We start from the raw sequence: 15,072 nt of genomic DNA, 5'->3' as shown, positions 1-15,072 counted from the left end.
AAACATTGTAAAGGTGGTAAAACGCTAATTTTATTGAGTACCTGTATGTGCCAGGCAGGCACTGTTCAAAGTACTCTACATGTTTTAAGACACTTAATCCTTAGTGTTCCTCAGGTGCTATTATAGCTCTATTTTCCGGAAAAGGAACCTGAGCCACAGAGAGGTTAAGTAACTTGCCCAAAGCCACACAGCTGGTAAGGGACGGATAGCGAGCAGAGCAGGCTTCTGGCCAAGAGGCCTCTGGGGCCCTCGTGGTTGTACAACCTGGTGTTTGCTCTGTGGAGGTGAACTCAGCCTGGTGAGCATTGAGAGGAAGTGCCACTCACCCTGTCCCTAGTCATCCCCACTGAAACTAAGCAGTTCTGGCTAACAAAGTGGTTCCTCTCCTCCCATCCCTCCCTCTTGGATGTCCAGAGCAGCTGTCAGGAACCAAAGCCCTTTGGGAAAGTTAAGTGCTCAACATTGACGTTTACTCTCTGATGATGTCCTCCCCTCTCCAAGCCAGCTACTGAAAAAAACAAAAACAAAAACAAAAACAAAACAGGCTTCAGGGACAACTCTATTAATTGAAAATAAACCCGCTTTATTGTTTCATGCTAAAACACATATCGGGCTTCTCAAGCTTGCAGCTGGGAACAATATGCATTTTTGGCAAAGGAGACTTGGGTAATCTCTCCATGTCCACATGACTGACCCTTGCCTGCGTGGAGAGCAGAGGATCTTCATGCACCAATGTCTGGCCCGCTTCTCCTCTTGGCTGATGGAAGAGATGCTAGTGGACCTCTCCAGCAATGGGGTCCTTCTTTTTACTCTTTTCTTCTGATCAAACTTAACACTTCATTAAAGCCACACACCAAACAAGTAAAACTCTGGGCTCTAAGAGCAGTGTCTACCATCTAATCACAGAATGTAAAATGGAGAGTTGACGTGTGGATAGGTAGTTCTTTGAAAACTGATGCCAGGGAGTGGCCCTGAAGCGAGGTGGTTGAGGACCAGGACTGGTTTCTTCTAGAACATATCGAGTCCCAGAAAAAAGGACTTAACAAAAACACGTGACTCCTTCCCAGGAGAAAAGTGATCCAACACCAAATATTTAAGGGAGAGACAACAACTCTGACATTAAACTTCCCATGTCCTCAGACTTAAGACAAGCTGTCAGGGGTATAACTCTTAGAGCTGCCCAATGAAGAAGGCATGTTCTGTGTGTTTTTCTTCTCACTAGAAAGTTCTTTTTGGTTTTCTGAGATGCAAAGTGTGGAACGGACCTCTGATGACTCCATGTGGGTAAATGACACCAACACACATGCAACAGACATTGCAAAGTAATCCATACAAACGATAAATTACAAAACCAGAAAATGAACAAAACCCCACCAAACCTCTTGGCTTTACAGTGGAATATACTAAGGAAATAAGCTGCCAGCGCTGCAACTCTCTATTTTTTAGAACAAAGATATGAAAAGTTTGGAAGTCCTTAAGTGTCCACTGTCCTATAAAATAATTTTTTATATGTTTCTATATTTTATATATCTAAGGTTTGCTTATACAGTAATCCATAATGACTAACATATTATACCCTTTTTATAAACATTATTCACATACATATTACCTCATAAAGATTTTCTTTTCGGTCTGTTAAAAACACTGCAGTTAAAAAAAACAATCAGAGACACAAGAGTCTGTATCTATTCTGCTTATATTGCCATGGACGAGGGAATTCTTCTCCCCTTCCATTTTTTTCTTTCCTCTTTTTGACGCTAAACAACACTTTCTCCCCTGGACCCAACATGTATTAATAAGCAGCGAAATCCCAGAAGATGAAATTCAGACTTCGTGGTTAGCAAACAATTCTAGCAACAATTTCAAGATTGACTTCATTCTAATTATTCTAATTGATCCTTGCCTGCCTCCGCCACCACCCCCACCACCTTTTGACCCATGACTATTTGGAGTCCCTATCCTGAAACTGACAAGTCCAGAGATGAAAACTTTCAGAAACGGGGGAGCTTTCCTTAAGCTTCTGGGTTTGGCTAGGAACAAATCAGATTCTTCATTTTGTGTTTTCAGAAAATATTTGGTTGATGGGTTAAGCAGGGTCAAAGTGAAAGCTACCTGTCCACAAAACCCTCCACTATCAGCCAAGTTCCCAGAGACTTAAAAAAACAGCAAGTGAAAAATTAGGAGTGGCCGTTTCCTGTTGCTCTAAATGTGAGAGGGAGAAGCCGATGGCAGAAGAAAGTCTGAGCGAGAGGGCCTTGAAGACAAGGCTATCCTTAGCCAATGTGGTCTGATGATTTCTAGGCATTAAAAGTTGTGTCTTCCCCATCCCAGTTTACACCACTGGCTTTTGTGTGGGCCTATACGTAACCTTGCCATACATCATCTATAAAAGTAAAATTTCTTCCAACTCTAACATTCTATGACTTTACCCGGGAAAATGAAGCCATCGAAACCTCTTCTTAGGTGGGCTGTAAGGCCTCCTGGTAGTAATGAGTACATTCCAGAATCTGAAGGCAGCATCTCTATATCCATTGCTGCTGAGGCTAAAGAGGAACCAACCAAACCTGAATTTATCCCGGAAGAAATGGAACCAACATTTAGTCCCAGCTGTCAGAGAAAAGGGATGACTGACAATTGACTGCACCATCACTGACCACATGTGAGAAGATGTCACCACTGAATTATCCATTCTGTGGTCTCATCATACCTCCCGCTTTCTCACTCACCACTTGGCAGAGAAAGACAACACTTTGGGGTTTCTAGTGGCTTATTATCACTCCCTGAGAGAAGGGTGTGGTTAGAGGTCCAAGTTATTCATCCCATTAAGAGATGGGTACCAGTCTGAGTCTTGCACGTGACAGCTTCACACATATAGAAGGAAACATTTCTATAACCACAAAATACAACCCTCATTCTGCTCACGATTTGGCTGATGTTTACAAGCAAGCCTCGATGAAAGACTGAGGGTGCTTTAGTGCAAAATTATGATCCTGAACTTTAAAACAACCAACACGTCCCAATGAGGCTGCATTCTTGTCACTGTCTTTGGTAATGAGGGCAGCATGAAATGAAATTCTTATTGATGTCTTAAGGGAGAAGATAAAAATGTGTGGCTCGAAGTGTCACAGGATATTTGTGAATTGCATTTATCTGTGCAATGTTTAATCTCTGATTAGCACAGATCATTTTAAATTTGAATTTTAAATTAGAATTTTTTTTTAAACCAGCGGTAGAATATCTTCTAATGGCTTCTCCTTTAAGACGACTTATTTCTGAACAAAAAAGTGTTCCCGGTTATAACTGATTTTTATACCTTTAGACTTGAAGCAGCCTCTCTGTAAGCACTGCAGTCTATGGCATCTCTCTTATAACATCATGGACTTCTCTTATCTGAGATTCTTTATGTACCAAATCTTATTTCCTAGATCAGGATGTTCCAATAGAAAACTTCTGGATCAGAAGGTGTCAGGGGGTTAAGAGAGAGTGGAATTGGAATGGAAAAGAATGAGGATATGACAGAGGGATACGGGGTGCTCGGTCGCGAGTCAGGGGAGGGGTGAAGGAGAGGGACATTGTGAAGAAGCGTTGGCCTCTGGCCTGAACACCCAAGAGAAGAGTATTATGCTCTCTCCTGCACTGCTCTAAATCTTAGCTGGATAGACAGGCCAGTCACAGAGCTGAAAGGCATTTGAAGTCCAGTCTTTTCGCTTGTCAGTTAGGTGCCAAGGTGTGAGAAATTGGCAAGACAAAGTTTGGCCGTGACAACAGAATGAAGTGACAGGAGGGCTGGGAGTCTGGTGTGACCTGTAACAGCACATGGCACACCTGCTTTTCTCCAACCTGGCTCGCCACCCACCGAGACTGTGGGCAAAGACAGATTTGTTCTTTGTCCTGTTACCCTTCTGTCTTGGAGGCCAGCCTATTGGTATTCTGTACTGTTCCCTGATGTCCAAGGAATATCACATGGTCCACAAACTCTCCGTGGAGCAGCTTTCATCCAATCAGATCTTCGGTTCTCGTCAGTATCCCAGTTGTTGTGAGCTCCTCCTGGGAAGTTTACCAAGGCAGGGTCTGTGAAGGTGAAAAAGATTTCAGAATCTCTCGTGTGTGACTGCATCCTGGGAAGACTACAGTTCTTTAAAATTCTTATATATGTATATAAAAGAGAAAATCAAAACATAGTAAAATATTAATATCTAGGGAAACGAGCTCTGAAGCGTATACAGGAACTCTTTGTACTATTTCAGCAACATTTCTGTAAGTCTGAAGTTATTTCAAAAATAAAAAGTTAAAATCCACGAGCCCCCGGGATTTCTCTGAGGCCTCAAATAGTCTACGGTGATTACCAAACTCACCCTGCATCCCAATCTTCCCCGGAGACGCAACTAATGCCCTTCCCTCTGTGCCCAGCCCTTAGCCCCCTTTCTCTTTCTGAGGCTGACAATGCTGACAAGGTAGTGCAGCCAACACCCCCGGCTGCCCCTGGTCCAAGTGAGGGCAGGTGGTTTGAATGGGCATCACAGGAGTCAGCTGCTCTCTAAAGTCCCAAATGACCATGCTGAAGGGAGACAGGAGAAAGCTAAAAGGATGATGGGGATTGGTCCAATAACATTTAGAAAGACTTGTCTTTTAAAAGAGCCAGCCTCAGAGTTTTTCCAGAAGTTCCCATGAAAATCAGAAATGAGTAGGAAAGGGAGTTTTCCATCTTCTGCCCAATTTCTTTCTTTTGAAGCCTGATTTCTTTTCTCACCAAGGACTTATACTGATTTAACAGGCCAGTTTTTCTCTTTGGGGGAACTTAAATGATGCTCGCAGCCTCATTCTTGGCATGGCATGGGACAGTCAGATCTTGCCAACAAAATTTATGGGAAACACCGATTTGGGGAGTCTTACTCAAACTCCCACTCTCTAAAGGTAGAACTGTGATCTTTGGCTCCAGAGACAGAGAGAACTGAAAGAGCCTGAGTTTTCATGCTGGTAGCCACATATAGGCTCAAAACAGCCTCTCTGAGCTCTCAGAGCTTGCAAATGCCATGCAGCATTTCCTCATTTGCTGATGTGCTCCATTCAGCACAAGGCAAGTAAGAGCTGGCAGAGGCGCCAGGTGGCTGCTTTACATTCAGTGAGAGAAGCAGGCATGAACGCAGTCTGCGATTACTAGGATGCCTTCTGCGTCCCTCGTCAATAAGTTACACGGGGTTTGGAGCTATGCTGCCTTCACTATATACCACCAAATGTGGGCAGGCTAGTCCACTCTTAGCCCTTGAATGGGAAGGTGCCTGTATTAGACACAGCCTGCTTCTCTTCTCTGTGCCTAAGTTGGTGCCAGCGCTGATGCTGGGGATGTGCCTTTCGAGATGGACAGCCTGCTAATATCACGATGGGCCCCAAAACGGCCATTTTGATTTGCAGATCAGGCCTGGTGTCAGCAGCTGGGAGACTGAAGGCAAGGTTATTTGAGATGATTGCATTTGGATCCCCAGGGAGTGGTGGTGGTTTGTTTGCTCTTTTAACTACATTTATTGTGATATAGCATTTCTGAGAGCCAGTGCAGGGGCGAGGAAGTAATAAGGAAGTAACTGCCAAGGGAAGGTTGGCCACCACATGAATCTGACCTTCCAGGTTATGCTAAATGATGTAGAAAGAACTTCAACTCTAAGATAGACTGGCATTTTAATAGGCACCTGGAAATCCCTTCAATGGTAGGCAGTGTGAGTTTACCTATGGCTGGCATTGTGCAGCGCTGGGTAGATCCCTTATTAGTGCTGTGTCTACAGGCCGGGATTTTAGGATTAGGCAGGTAATAATTTGTTTACTGAGTGCTCAGAAGACAAGTCTATTTGAAGTAGAAAACCCTGATGTCTGCAGGAAAGCTTTGCATCCCATCTTAAACGAAGTGGCAAGCAGTTAGCAGCACAGACTAAAGTCAGATTGCCTGGTTTTATTCCCAAGTTCCATTTCCTAGCTGTGTAACCCTGTGGAAATTATTTAATTGCTTTTGGTCTTAGTTTCCCTATCTGTAAAATGGCGACAGTAATAGTATTTACTTCTTATGCGTACAGTAAGATTTTTAAATCAATCTAAGTAAAATACATAGCAGGGGTCTGTAACTGTTGGCTCAAAAGTATTATCATAAATGAAGAGACCTGTTTGAGGTTATTTATTGTGATCTCACTTCTTGATTATCTCCATGAATAGAAAACCCTACAAGTGGATACAGATCACTAAACTAGTTCATTGTCACATTCGTTATTAGAGTTTATTTTGTCTTAAAAACCTAAGTCTCGGTTTTGTAAATTGAGTTCTTAAAGCCTTACATCCTAATCTGCAAAATGAGGATAATAATAGCTCAGTATTTATTTTATGTGGTTATTGTGAGATGGTCTCTATTATTATTCCCATTATATAGATGAGAAAATTGGGACTCAGAGAAGTGAAGTGACTTGTCCAAGTCACACAGTGAGTCGCACCTGAAATACAACTCAAGTGTTCTAATTCTACAGTCTGGGCTCTTAATCACTGTGCTAGAAAAAGATGGGGGGAAGGGGAGGAGTGTGGAAGGGATAGGGAGACTCGCAATTAATAATACACATTTTCGGAATGAGCAAGCGGGTATGGAAATTCAATAACTATATCCTAATGATAACAAAGATGTCATTTCATGTCTTGTCCACGCAATTCTAAACAACCATTTTGACTGCTTAAAAACGGACAGATTGCTTGTTGCTGGCTGTGTAGTTGTTGCTTCAAAGAGCCACGAGGGCCAGACCCTTTGTGAGGTCAGTGCTTAAGGTCCTACAGCCCTGGACTGCTAGTGCCCGAGCCAGCCTTAGAGACGGGGAATGGGGCTGGAGAAAAGGGAAAGAACTTGCCTCTGCTTATGGCATCTCCCATAAGTCATCCTTCCTATGAAGGCCCTTCTTGGCAGGAAAATGGATTCTTCTATTCTCTGCTTGTTCATTCAACACATATTGATTGCATGAGAAATGCGTGCTTAATGAATGAATTTCCTGGGCATGCTGAGCTTGTTCTTGTCCGCCTTGCCGCACTGTCTGACTGGTTCCTGCTTAGTCTTCAAATCTCAGTTCATATGTCACCTCCTTGGAGAAACCTTCCTGGCCACCCTACCTAATGTAGCTCATACCCCTGTCGCTTCACTTTGTTTCCTTCATAACATCCATCGTATAGAAGTTCTGTGTCTAATTGTTTACCTTTTACTCCCTTTCAAGAAGGCAGGAAACTTACTTGCATGGTTCACTGCTGTACCCCAACTGTGTGGAACGAAACTTGGCACACAGTAGATGCTCAATCAATGTTTGTGTAATGAAACCGAATGAGGTGACATTGATTTCTACCCAGGAACAAAACATTCTGTGACTCTAAAAGGAGATAGAGTGAGAGCTAGGACGTTGGCCTGGAGCCCCTTGGTCATAATGACATGTCCAGCAGGGGTTTGACTAATCAGCACATGCATTTTCTGAATTACAAAGTGTGCCAGGGACATTTAATTTCTGTTAATTGGCCCCAAGGAGGCGGGGTTGTTATTGAAATCACCGGCCAGCTGGAAGCATATCTGTGTCAGGCCTATTTGCAAATAAGAATGGACGTTTCATAACCACTGCCAACATTGTGAAGCTGCAAGTCCCCAGAGGAGCAGTGCCGATGGGCTTATGGGCTGCATTCAGGGTCACAGACAGCCCTAAACCTTAAATCTTCAACAGATGAGGCGAGGTGGCGGGGACAATCAGAAGACAAGATGAGGGTTATGGCATAGGATGCATTTAAAAATAATTGTCATAATGCCTCAACCCTGGTGCCATTTACCGGCGTATCTGAAAGGTGAAGTGATTTCAGAGCTGGCCCCACTGCTTCCTCACTGTGACCTTAGACAAGTGATTGATCCTCTGAGCCTCAGCTGTTTGATCTATAAATAGGGGACAATAACACTTAACTCGTGGGTTGCTATGAGGATTAGAGAAAATGCATGTAAATAATAACACCACAGAGCAATTTCTATGTGCTGGGCATTGTGCTAATGACTTTATTATGCACATTTTCTCATTTAATCCCCACCAGAGCCCACAAGGAGAGCATAATTAGTATCTACATTTTATAGGCGAGGGAACTGGAGGTTAGGGAGGGTAAATGACTTGCCCATGGTGATATGGAGGAAACGCGGAGCCTGAATTTGAATCCAGTCACCTGTCTCACGGCAACTGCCCCTCTACGGACTTAGCTCAGTACCTGGCACTTAGTACACATCTAATGTATGGCCGCGAATAACGCCTTGTTCTTGTAGTTAGCATTTCTCCTGCTCTTGTGCTTTCAAGCCTTTGTCATGCCTGCAAACTCCTCCTCCAGCAGCCACCACTTCTAGGGTCCCTTCTGCACACAGGCATCTGACCTACCTGTCTCCCTTAATCTTCCCAACGCCCTTATGAAGTGCCTCTTCTCGGTTCCACTCTTCAGACGAGGAAACGAAGTCTCAGGGAGGTTAGGTCAGGCAGCCAACAAGTGGCGGGGCCAAGATTTGAACTCAGGGACATGTGGTCCCAGAACCCAGGTACTTTCCTCTCCACATAACATTTCTCCACGCTACCAGCTTCTGAATCTGTTGCTCCTCAGTGAAGCCCTCCCGACAACCAAAACACTCCCTCGTTTCTCCTCTCTCACGTCTGCCTGCACGGTAGAGCCTAGCTCTTTAGCGTATGTTGTTTTTGAATTGTACCTCCATATCCATTTATTGGTAATAGCCACCATTTATTGAATACTTCAATGCACCCAATACCACCATCAGAGCTGATCTCGTTTAATCCTGTTGAGAACTCTATCAGGCGAAGATTCCAATCCCCATTTTGCAGACGAGAAAACAGGACTAGGGAGGTGTTGTAACTTTCTCAGATTTCTTTAGTTACTTGCCAAAGGGAACGTAACTACTAAGTGACAAAACAGGGACATAAAACACAGATGATTTGGTTCCCAAACCCATCATCCTAGCAATTATATTACATTGCTTCTCTGTAGCTTGTAAAGTTCTGGTGGATTGGGAATATAGCTTGTGTAGCTACCCCGCAACCCTTGTTGACTGATACTTTAAAATCTAGTCCTTTGTTGGAGGCCTCCATGACGGAGGCCTACGCTCTCAAATTTGCCAACATCTGAAAACAAGCTTAAAAAAGAATTCAGCTCATAAATAGAATATGCAAATGGAATTTTTGGAAATGTGGTTCTGATATCTAAATTGGCCTTCCTTTCCAAACAGTGTTGCCCCTTCTGACTGACTGCTCTGTTCCTTGTTGTGGAGGCTGGTGCTATCTCTCTCGAGCTGTGACTGACAGGTCCTCTTCACGCAATGCGGTTCTCTAGCTCTCTCCTTGACAGAGATGTAAAACATCTCCCCAAGGAACTGGGGATGGGGTTAGGAATCTGGATACAGGCTTTTGAAGGTGATATTTATTTGAATTCCTCTTTAGTCCTCCAGGCATTTTTGCTTTCATTCAAGCTTCCTTTTGCTTATTTGTGAAGGTCTCCTGAATGAAAATAGCTCTCACCATCCTCTTGGATGGCCCAGGGAGTCATTGCTTTCATTGGAAGGACATTAGGATAGTTCTGGCCTCCAGGACACATCAAACTCTACAGCAGTCAAACTTTGACATTGCAAATGGCCTTCATCAAGTCAGTTGGTCAAGCTAGCACTTACTCCAACAGCATTAACTGAGGACACACAAAATGGCCTTTGCGAATGCCTTTTGCCATTTTCCCTGGGTCTTAGCTGGCATCCTTTTAGTCCTTACCACGCTGCAGCTCTTGTCCATCCAGCAGTGATCCTATTTGCATAACTAGCTTGCATCTGTTTGTATGTATTTATCGCCCTAAACAATTGCTTTTGAACTTTGGATAAATACCAGTATGGAACACTGGAAAATGTCAGCTCTTGAGCCCTCTTGCTCCTACAGAGAAGATGAAAGTGGGGGTCATTTCGGAAAACATCTCTCTCTTTTTCTGCTCTGTATCATTTAGAGTGAGGACAAGCAAAACCAGAAATAAACTCATGAAGAGGGAGAAATCTAGGGGATGCAATACGATCACTGTGTTTTGACGTCAATGACCCAGAACCTCATTGTAACCTTTGGTTCTTTTTCAATTTGCCTGGCTGGGTCTGGCCGCCCTTGTAGTGGGGATAGATTTGCTCTTTGGAGTTCTCTGTGTAGGACACTCTTCCTTCCTAACCCTGCTTCTCGGATGACAAGACCCTTGTAGTTTTTCTCTGGGAGGGTTTGATCCTCTAAGTTAATCCATCCCACCACTCCTGTCTCCATCCTCCTCCCCCTGATCTCAGTGATACATGCCCATTTGTCTATCCTCTCCAACCTCAACCATGTTATGAGTTTATAGTTGCTATTAAAGAAGACGGATGTGATGAGTTAAGATTAAGGTTTGGGCTTAGAGTCGTGAGTTCTAGTCCTTGTTGCCTTGGTCCTGTCATTTGACTTCTGATCCTTAATTCTCACCTCTACAACGGGACAACAGCAGTACTTCCTCTCATAGGATTTGATGGCATGATGTATGTAAAGTGCATGGCACGTAGTAGGTGCTCAGTAAATGGTAGCAATTATTGCTGGATAGAGTCTGAGATTTTTTTTTCCAGTCTCCCTTCCATCTCAAACGAATTATATGACCTTAAGCAAGGCACTGAAACATTCTGAGTCTCAGTCTTTTGATCTGTAGTCTGGGGACAAAAATAGCTTTTTCCTGCATACCTCGCAAGGTTTTTATGAGAATTTGGCAGCAGCAGCGGCGGCGGTGGCGGTGGCAAGATCTGTTTTAGTTTCCGATTCTGTAGAGCTGCATCTGCTCCTGCGTCTGCAGTCAGCTACCCAGAAGCCCCAGACGAGGCCCAGAGGAGGGCTGCCTGGAAAGTCCTCTACTCAAACAGTTTGGGCACAGCCACAACCTATATTTTCCCTATTCAGGAGCAACAAAATCTTCTCAAACAGCTGTATTTGCAAGAATTCTTGTAAAAATCCCTCTAAACTAGAACTTCTCAAAACCAGACATGCTGGTGCATCAAAATCTCAACTCCCAGCAATGAATCAAAGCCTCAGAATACCAGTGACAAAAGCCAGATGGGAGTTCCAATATTCAAGCAGGGTATCTAGGGCCTCAGGTTGCAATATTTGCTGTAACTAGTGTTTACTGAGGACCTCCGTGAGCTGTACTGAAGATCCCATATGGTACATGTATGGGAAATTTACAAAGGAATGATAAGCATGGAGTTCAGAATAGTGGTTAGGAGGGAATGATAAGCAGAATAGTGGTTAGGAGGGAAGGGGGAGGACGGGAAGAAAGGATGAGATTAGGAGAAGCACACAGCAGGCTTCAATGGTATTGATAATATTTTTTTTAAAAAAGCTAGGTGGTAGGTATATGGTTATTTGTTTTATAAAAAAATACATATACAATTTAAAAAGGGAGAAAAGCAGAGAAGAATCCCCAAATCCAGAAAAAATTTGTAAGAAACAACATTCTGTGAGGGCCGTACATATTTTACCTATCCTATTAACCACTGAATCCCCATCGCTTCTCCCAGAGCCTGGTCCAGTGTGGGCGATGGGTAACTGTTATGGAATGAACGAATGGACAAACGGGTGAATCTGTAATGCTGTTCCATGCCCCTCAACCCTGTCATTGATCCCACTTCTGCTGCATTCTATGTTAAAGTGTAGGTCAGTAAGCAAGAGAGCTTCCTGGACATTTCATTTCTGCTCTGGCCTAGGACGCAATGCTATGGCCTGGCAAACAGATGGCTTGATCATTTAACATTGCTCTATTCCAAGCAAAATGCCCTTGCGAGATTTATTCTCAATGACACCAACCTGCTGCAAGGGTCTTTGGAATTAACTCCTCTGGTTTGATCCTGCCTGATGCACACATTCCCTAAGTGACTATATTTCATGGTCACCTGAGAGATTGCTGGAAGTCTATCACTCCCTTCTCTTAGCCAAAGGGAGAACTTTACTCGCAAGATGTAAACAGGAGAAGCATCAATGGCAGCAGCTGCTGGTCCCGGGGCAGCCCAGCTTGCTAAGCACTTGCCCTCAGCTGGAGAGACTTGGTAGGATTTCGCTATTCTGTCTGCCACAGCTGCTCTCTTTCGGGGGAGGGAGGCCGAATGCTGTGGGGCTGTCCTTTGTGGACAGAGGCAGTGAGAGGAGAAGGATGAATTCCTGCTCATCTTGTTGAAACGAATGACTTACATATCTGCCAAACGAAGGCCAGAGGAGCTGAAAAGCTGAAGGGCACACTGCTCATGCCTCGTGAAGGTGACCGTCAAGGAGAGTGGCCAGTGTGGGGGTTGGGAAGATTGCTGGGCTTGACAGCAGTGCTCTCAGCCTCTTAGTGACCTCTCTGGGCCTTATTCTGTATAGTAGGATAACTGTCAAGATATTTAACAACCAATATGGCGTAGGCACTAGCCAATCAGAGTGAAGAAGGGCTTTACTGCCGGAAGCCTCAGCTGCACCTGGCCTTAGCCATTTGGCTGTTGGATGGCAGAGCAATGGGGAGAGACCTGGAGGACGGGCCAGGGTGCAGGAGTGGGGAGAGGCTTTGGGAGATCAGAGCAGCCACTATTAACCTATCACCACGGGCCTATTTCAATATATTAATAGCCAGTGTGGCCATACTCCCGCTGAATGTTAGCTCTGCTATAAAATATGAGAAAGGCAGATTCAATTCTCATACTTTAATTGCATCAGAGTCACTTGGGGAGCTGCTGGTAGAAAACACAGATGTCCAGTTCTCACCTCAAACGTTTCCACTGAACGACACTCTCTGGGGCCCAGGTGCAGCCCACTACGCTCATGAGACCTGAATGCCCTGGAGCAGCTGGTCTCTAAGGACCAAGCTCTAACCCGGAAGGGGTTTATGATGACTTGGAGAGTCAGTACATGGTCTCTAGGGGAACATGCCCAAGTCAGGTGCAGCTCATGTGACTGAGCAAAGAAGGCCGGTGGGGGCAAGGCAAATTGAAGAGTGTATATCCATTTAACTGGAGCGGCCTTGACCCAGACCCTACTTCCCCTGGTTTGCTGCTGCTCAGGAGGGCAGGCCTGCTGTGAACAGACCTTCTGAATTTTCAAGAGAAATTGGAAGTCACAGAGCCACGTACTGTGTCCTGCCCCTCACCGAGTCACCGGTAGGGCATTGCTTTAAACTTTTCTGGCTCCAAAAGCCCTGTTTATGAGATGGTGAAAGGTAGAGGAGAGGAGACTAGCTCTAAGTGGGGGTCTTAATGCTGCTTACGGAGAGGGTGTCCTCAAGTATGGCTCTCAGAATCTGATCTCAGGGAGAAGGGGTGCCCTTCCTAGGGACTCCTGAGCCTTGGCTGAGTGGACGGAGCTCTCAGAGGATGGAATATTTGGCTTTGGACGTGAGGTGCTAGGGTTCTAGCTGGGATCCCTGGAATGTTCCACGAAGGAGTGGACTCCTCTAAGAGAACTTGGCTGATTGCTACATTTAAACCTAGCAACCAAATGCTTCTTCCCCTGCTTGGGACACCCTTTCTCCCACCCCTTTGTCTATCTGACTCATACTTGTCCTTCGGGACTCAGCTTAGTCTATGCTCTGATCTCCATGACTAGGCTATGTTGGCCTCCTTGTGGCACCACAGTTGTGGGCATGCCCTTAGTTTAGACATTCTCACCTGGAATTTCAATAGCTTGCTTCCTTAAAAACATTCAAGTCTAATGTTTGTTACGTGTTCACCATGTGCCGGCATGGTTTAAGTCGCCTTATGATATCTCGGTTAATCCTACTGAGGTTGGCACTATTATTCTTCCCATTTAAGAAAACAAGGCTCAGAGAGGTTAAGTGACTTGCCCTGCATCACACGACTAGCAAGCGGTAAATGAGGTCTTGAACCCAGTCTGTGTGCAGCAGAGTCTGCGTTTGTAAACACTGCACTATGCCATCTCTCCGCAGTCTGAAGTCAGGGTCCCAAAGTCAAGGGTGGTCTCTCGGTTCACACAGCATGGTCCCAAGTTGGGCTCTGCAGTGGGACAGCTTGAACTCGGGGGTGTGGGCAGCGATCAAACTGGTTCGGCCACTATCCCTGGTTAGTCTTCAAGCCTCCGTTTCCTGGGCTCTCCAATGGGGACAATTATACCTGTCATGTAAGGTTATGGTGGAAATTATAGGAGAGGATATGTCTGTCATCCTCGTTGCGATGCCTGGCACACAAATGTCTGAAACCTGTTGGTGGAATAAATGATTGGAGGTGCCAGTGAGTTCAACTTTCACTTGGAAAACACACCCTCCTGCCCCTTTCGGATCCTCAGGAGACTGCACAGAGATGGGGTTTGGTCTGAGGTTGGGCACGGGCGAAGAGGCTGGGCAGAGCGGGGGCGGCCAGCCTTTGAAACTGTTCGCAGTGCTCAGAGGGGGAACCCTATGGAGATAGTGGACAGTGGGAAGAATATTCTGTTTCATTTGGAAGGCGTGGATTGTGTCTCTATTATACCCAAATGACCTGCTAGTCGCCCCCAATGGTTAAAAATTAACTGGCTCCATTGCTACTGAGTTGGCAGGTCACGTCATAGACCTGCCACTCTGGATGTAGAGTAGATTGCTAAGCTCATTGCCAAACTTATCAAGGGTTCTTTTTTTGGGTACAGAGGAGGTGTAAGTACTCATATTTGACAAATTATACCATGACTCCCTGTCCTTGTCACTTTTCTCCGTTTCTCCATGTGGATTATTTGGCGTGGAGCTGGGCACGTAGATTTTGTGGAGTAGACATGGGTCAATAGCTCACGGGAACACTAGAACGTGTAACCACGTTAGTTCTGCCAGCCCCAAAGTTCTGTTATATATGCAGTATTCCTTGGCAGGATTACAGTTTTGTTTTGTCTTATTAAGGTCTGGAAAAGTCTGTGGACAACTCACTTTGCCAACTGGGTGGGTGGGTATATAAGGATACTTTTTTTTTTTTAATCTCAGGATCTTGAAGAACTGGGAAATCTTCAAGAAAGGGAAAGATCTAATTAGACCTGCCTTTTTTTTTTAATGGCA

The 15,072-nt window shown here is 44.8% G+C and overlaps 1 protein-coding gene across 2 annotated transcripts in view; it reads right to left on the bottom strand.

Moving 5' to 3' along the window:
• Window positions 1-562: 562 nt before the first annotated feature.
• The window catches only part of SH3RF2 (SH3 domain containing ring finger 2), a 108,488-nt gene continuing 93,978 nt past the window's right edge, over window positions 563-15,072 (bottom strand). Inside the window, exon 11 of one of the 2 annotated variants that reach the window (XM_039836449.1) lies at window positions 563-4,071. The gene's annotated coding sequence lies outside the window, so the exon portion shown is untranslated. Of the gene's footprint in view, window positions 4,072-8,014; window positions 14,254-15,072 lie in introns of those variants that run through there. The other variant, XM_039836450.1, reaches the window with a different exon arrangement.

Source organism: Pteropus medius, unplaced genomic scaffold (genome assembly GCF_902729225.1).
Source record: "Pteropus medius unplaced genomic scaffold, Ma_sr-lr_union100, whole genome shotgun sequence".
NCBI classification, from domain to species: domain Eukaryota; kingdom Metazoa; phylum Chordata; class Mammalia; order Chiroptera; family Pteropodidae; genus Pteropus; species Pteropus medius.
Note: the sequence above shows the minus strand (reverse complement) of the source record. Positions and strands in the feature narration are given on the sequence as shown.